Raw genomic sequence first — 6,823 nt, 5'->3', positions numbered from 1 at the left:
AAAAGTTCACCTTACATATTTTGGAGATGTAGGCGAGGTGGACTAGAGGATGATGGCTAATTAATCTTATCATTTTGAAAATGTTATTAACTTGAAGGACAGGAGCTGTTAAAGTGGATTAATGTTTGATATTAAATTGAGACTTCTGACGTAAGAAGCAAAGCAAAACTCTATAAAAACCAAGGGAAAAGCCTAGTCAAGTGTCACTCAACTTGCTAACTACAAACTGATGTGATCCATGCTCTGAAGATCTCTGATCGAGCTGATTGCTATTGGTGTCGTATTTAGTTGTTTTTGCCTTTGAAGACAGTTTCTGTCCTTACATTATATTCTACACTTCCATATATATTTTGGAAGGTAAGAACTATTTTGAATCTATATCTCTTTTATATTGATGCATTGCTATAAGGTATATGATTTATGTTTTAGTCTGTGAGAGTGATATATTGGATGTTCTAGGATTTAGCGATGGGCGTTTTTAGCTTTATGCATGCATAGCTTAAGGGCAAAACATGTTATAACCATAAACATATTGAAGTATTAATGCTATTATACCTATTAAGGCACTGGACTTCCCAGATTGCCTGTCAGCTGGGATTCGATGTAGTCTGTAACTACTCAATAAATTTTTAAGCATTTAATAAACCGAAGGTGTACTAATACTACTCTGATTCATTAAAACTTCAAATCGAATGAGTCTGTGTGAGTTACTTGATTATTAAAAGTCATCTGGATATGTTGCAAGCCCAGTGCACGAACGATCCACTTACAGGAGTCTGAAACATCTTCATGTCCTGAACGTCACACCTGAGTTTAAGAGTGTGCTTAGAGTATATATATCAATAAAAGAGTACATGCGAATCTGCCAGTGGAAAATAAAAAAAATATATAATAAAAAAATCTTTCTGTGTCTTTAAAACTATCTGTTAAATTCAATGCAATTTCTAAACCATTTTTTTCCCCGACAAGCTTTTATTTTGTTTCTACAATCAATAAAAGCAATACCGATATCAAATATTGATATCATAATTACTGCAGTTGTTTCATCCATCCCTGTCTTAACAAAGTATTGGATCTGGTTTCCAGAGGTTGGGTGTCTCTTTGATGTATTGCTTGGCCTGGCAAGGCCTATAGATTGCTGTGCCGTTTAGATGAATTGATCAATCTTCAGTGTTTCTTCCTTGTGCTCTGCCTAAACTGTAAAGGGCAAATAAACCTCCATGAATTAGGTATAAGGTATTTCTTATATTGCAGTAAAAACACATTAATTAGAATGATACAATAAATTGTTTTATTGCAGCACCTGATATATAAATTTGGCAACAAATGGGTGATGTTGACAAACTGTGAAGCAACAATTTTGTTTCCTGGATTTTTTATGAACCAAGGTGCCATCATGGTTGCAACTTCCTGTTTACCCAGATGGAAAAACAATTAATTATTGCCATCAACATAACCTAGTTAATATACATTGTACAATTGAACTGCCTTGGTGATACAACAACACAAATAAGAGATGTCAGTGAAGGGAAAGTTAAAAAAAAAGATCAATTTTCATTGCTGAAGATTTACCCATGGCTGGAAATTAATAATGACAGTGGTCAAATTAGTTGTTTGGTCTGCAGTGTCTGTGCAACTGTAGTTTGATAACCGCTGAAGAAAACCTGTACAAACACGTGGCTTGAAAATAGAAAAAAAACTCTAAATAGAAGCTTATTCAGGCAATGGAGAGTGCTCTGCATCGATGAACAGCTGGATGTACATACTGTTAGATGTTTACATTTGAGAAACCTTATAGTTTCACAGTTCTTGAAATTTACAGTTGCAAAAAATGTACAGTTCCCTTTCAATTCGAAGATGACTGCCAATTATACTTTTGGGATATGCCTGTTTGTCAGGTATTTGCTGAGCATTTTATATCAAAGCTGCCGATAGGCCCCCCCGCAGAGTGACGTCTTCGGTCCCGCCTCACCGAGGTAATAAATTGTCACTGCCTATACCGCTGCTCCCTGCCTTTCTCGAGAAGGTCAGGAGAGGAGGCGACAGATCTCCTGGTGGCCCCCACTAGAAACTGGTTTTCGAACCTCTGCCAGCTGCTACTAGGCCCCCCGCTACACATGGATCTCCTCAGTCAGGCGAAAGGCACCCTCTGGCACCCAGAACCAGGCAGACTCCAAATGTGGGTTTGGCCCCTGAACGGGACTGTCTGTCCGCCCTAGGGCTCTCAGACGCAGTAGTGAGTAAACTGCAGAACGCTAGGGCTTCTTCCACAAGAGCGTTGTACACCTATAAGTGGAAATATTTTCAAAACTGGTGCATGGCCGGAGGCCATGATCCCACGTATTGCTCTATAGCAGTTATTTTACAGTTTCTGTAAGATCTGCTAGAGGCGGGTAAATCCCCTTCTACATTAAAAGTGTACCTAGTAGCCATATCTGCGTGCCACGTTACCATCGACTCAGTATCCCCGGGCGCTCATATACTGGCAACCCGTTTTCTAAAGGGTGCTCGGCGGTTACGTCCTCCTATAAAGGACGTCCTCCCCGAATGGAGTCTAGACGTGGTATTGGAGGCTCTAACGAAGGCCAAATGAGCCCATAAATACCATAGAGCTGAAATATCTCTCTATGGAGACAGTGTTTCTTTTAGCTATCACCTCCGCTAAGCGGGTCAGCGAGCTACAGGCACTGTTCGTGCACAGTTCCTGTATGCGTGTTTGGGAGAATGGAAACAGGGTATCGTTGCGCACAAACTCTGCTTTCCTCCCTAAGGTGATTACAGCTTTTCACTTGAATCAGTCAGTGGAACTAGAGGCTTTCCATCCCCCTCCCTTTGCGTTCGGTCATAATTCAATTTCATTCTGTCTAATCTCACATCAAAATATCACCAAGTATGCTGGTTATGGATCAGATGATTTAGAGCACAGGTGTTACATTTATTATGCAGTGATTAGTCTTTAAAATGTCCACCAAACAAACAAAAAAAAAGATTGCTCTCTGATTACCATCTGTCTTGAGTCATTTCAGCTTAGCTAAGTAGGCAAGCCATTTCCTGTTAGTAGTAGCAAGCACAATAAAAGACATAGCATCATGGAGAATATTTCCTGCTTCTTATCTGATGCGTTACTTGTAGAGTCTTTGCAAGTTTGTGTGGTACTAAACTGAATAACACATTGCAATAGCCGACCCCTCATTAAAGGCCCATAAACATTTACTGTGGTAAATTCACACACAGTGGCTCTCAAAAGTATTCACCACCCTTGGACTTTTCCACATGTTATTGTGTTACAACATGGAATCAACATGGATTTAATTAGAAGTTTTTGCCACTGATCAACACAAAAAAAGTCCATAATGTCAAAGTGAAAAATAAAATCTACAAATTGTTCTAAATTAATTACAAATATAAAACAGAAAATAATTGATTGCGTAAGTATTCACCTCCTTTGCTATGACACACCTAAATAAGCTCTGGTGCAACCAATTGTCTTTAGAAGTCACATAATTAGTTGAATGGAGCCCACTTGTGTGCAATTAAGGTGTTTCATATGATTTCAGGTTAAATACACCTGTCTCTGGGTGGTCCCATAGGTGGTTAGTACATTTCCTAACAAAAACTACATCATGAAGACGAAGGAACATTCAAAGCAAATCTGGAATAAGGTTCTTCAAAAGCACCAATCAGGGGTAGGTTATAAGAACATTTCCAAGGCATTGGATATCCCCCGGAGCACAGTAAAGTCCATTATTAAGAAATGGAGAGAATATGGCACAACTGTGAATCTGTCTAGAACAGGCAGTCCTCAAAAACTGAGTATCCGGGCGAGAAGGGCACTAGCCAGGGAGGCCACCAAGAGGCCTATGGCAACTCTAAAGGAGTTACAGTCTTCCACGGCTGAGCTGGAAGACACTGTGCATACAGCAACAATAGCCTGGGTGCTTCACAAAACTGGCCTTTATGGGAGAGTTGCAAAAAGAAAGCCATTCTTGAAAAAAACTCACATCAAATCTCGGCTAGAGTTTGCCAGAAGGCATGTGGGAGACTCTGAGACCAAGTGGAAGAAGATTCTATGGTCTGATGAGACCAAAATAGAGCTTTCTGGCCTCAACGCTAATGCACATCATCCTGAGAACACCATCCCTACCGTTAAGCATGGTGGTGGCAGTATCATGCGATGGGGATGCTTCTCTGCATCAGGGCCTGGAAAGCTTGTGAAGATAGAGGGCAAAATGGATGCAGCAAAGTACAGAGAAATCCTGGAGGAAAACCTGCTGAAGTCTGCAAGAGACCTGGGACTTGGGAGAAGATTCATCTTCCAGCAGGACAATGACCCCAAACATACAGCCAAAGCCACACTGGAGTGACTTAAAAACAAAAAGGTCAATGTCCTGGAGTGACCCAGTCAAAGCCTGGACCTCAATCCAATTGAGAATATGTGGAAAGAGTTGAAAATTGCTGTTCACCAAAGGTCCCCATCCAACTTGACGGAGCTTGAGCAATTTTGCAAAGAAGAATGGGCAAAAATTGCAGTGTCCAGTTGTGCAAAGCTGATAGAGACTTATCCAAATAGACTGATGGCTGTAATTGCTGCCAATGGTGCCTCTACCAAATATTGACTCAAGGGGGTGAACACTTATGCAATCAATTATTTTCTGTTTTGTATTTGTAATTCATTTAGAACAATTTGTAGATTTCATTTTTCACTTTGACATTATGGACTTTTTTTGTGTTGATCAGTGGCAAAAACTCCTAATTAAATCCATTTTGATTCCATGTTGTAACAATAAAATGTGGAAAAGTCCAAGGGGGGTGAATACTTTTGAGAGCAGAATAAAATTTAAATAAAAACAAAAAATATGATTGTGAATGAAGTGAGTGATGAGCGAGTGATGATGTTTTTAATTTGTGTTAATTGCAGACTATTAGGTAGTGTGAATACGGTATAATTTTTTTAAAATGAGTAGAACTAGAGCTATGAGAACTAAAATGAAATGAGTTACATTTAAGCAGGTGTGTAGCATATATTTACAGCTTCTATGTTGTGTTTATTACCTTTTTATGTTTATTTTTTGGAAATATTCAGGTTTTGTAAACTGACAAAATACTCCTGTTTTATCAGCAATGGTTTGAAATATAGAGATCTTGAGAATGTATTTTGTGATCTTAGCATAACAGATTTGTACTCATTTTGAGCTGTCCTTAATTAGCCACCACAGTGAACTGATTGGGTCACATACTGGCACAGGGAATTACATGGCAAACTGTACCTGTAATACAACACAGCATAATAAACTGCACAGTGAACCACAGGGGGGAATGAACACAAGATAAGTGGTAAGTCTGTCAATGTGTATAGAAAAAAAAACAGGTTTAACTAGATTAAAACCTAATTATAAAAAAGAAAACCTAAACTAGAAATACTATTATCTTACACTCCATACTCCCTGTATATTTTAGAATTCTGTTGTCCTAAGAAGTTTCACAAAATGGTATCTCTTAATTTTTTATGACAAATGTTTATTGCATCTGGATCAAAGATTCACGACAACAGCATCTAAATCTTCAGGACTTTAAATTCCCATCAGGGTTGTACAAGAGTAATATTTAATCACACTTTTAGTGATGTGTTTACCGCTTGCCTTAGTAGAACTTCATGAAGTAATTGAAAAACATCACATGTCACCTCAATGATGAAAAATAGTCTTGTCATAAACCCACAAGCTACTAACCTCAGACCTATTGTGAGTCATCACCTTGTCAAACCTTTGCAATACTGTAGTTCGTAGTGGATTTTGGCATTCATGATACATTGGATCGTTATACATCCAACATTTTATGTTGGTTTCAATGTCTGAAAACATTTTTAATCAACCATCTTTTTTACTTTACAATTATAAATTACAATTATCCAGTTCATGAGCTTATCAGTGAAAACATGCACATTTTGAATTTACAGCACATTTTTAAAATGTTTTCTTGGTGTACAGATGTTTCTTCTGCTACACTGAACCTTTTCTGCCTGAAACTGTTATGATGGGTTATCTGTAAAGGGCACTGAGGATAGCAGGGGACAGGAGTGTCATTAAACTGTTAGATTGTTGTTGGCTTCTTTAACATCAACATAGGTAAGTTAATTAGTATCTTAATCTTAGTAATTAAAAAAGGTAGAGCTTTGAGAATAGGGCCCATGCATTTTGTTTTGATAATAGTAGCTTCCAGTATGCCTATATGGTGCATTTTCATAGGTACTATTGACACAACTTTAAGGACTGTATTAAGGAATGTTTTGTTAAGGGCTTATTAAAGCCCTTTTTGATGAATTAAATCAAGCCTGCAGTTCATGAAACCTGTTTAAACTATTTTAGAAAAGGTTTTTTTTAATTTATCCTCAAAACACTGTTTAAAAAAGAAAATGTGGTAACGTTTTATATTGTGTGGCATAAATTAATATTAAATAGATATGCAATTGCATATTAAATTAATGTTAAATTAATATTTAATAAATATGAAACAGCTGGTTTCTTGCTAAATGTTAACCAAATGTCGATTGTAAATGTAATTGCATATCACGTCCATTTATATTACGTTTTGTTACCCTTGAAAATATGTAATAATTTCCCATTGTTTACATGGTTTTTTTTTATTGAAAATACAGTTAATCTGACTTAAATATTAATGGAAAGTAACAAGGAATAATTGAACGTAAATTTAATATCAATTGCATATCTATTAAATATTAATTTAACATTAATTTAATATGCAATTGCATATCTATTTAATATTAATTTATGCCACGCAATATAAAGCATTACTGAAAATGTTT

This window comes from Acipenser ruthenus, chromosome 2, assembly GCF_902713425.1.
Source record: "Acipenser ruthenus chromosome 2, fAciRut3.2 maternal haplotype, whole genome shotgun sequence".
Taxonomy (NCBI): Eukaryota; Metazoa; Chordata; class Actinopteri; order Acipenseriformes; family Acipenseridae; genus Acipenser; species Acipenser ruthenus.
Note: the sequence above shows the minus strand (reverse complement) of the source record.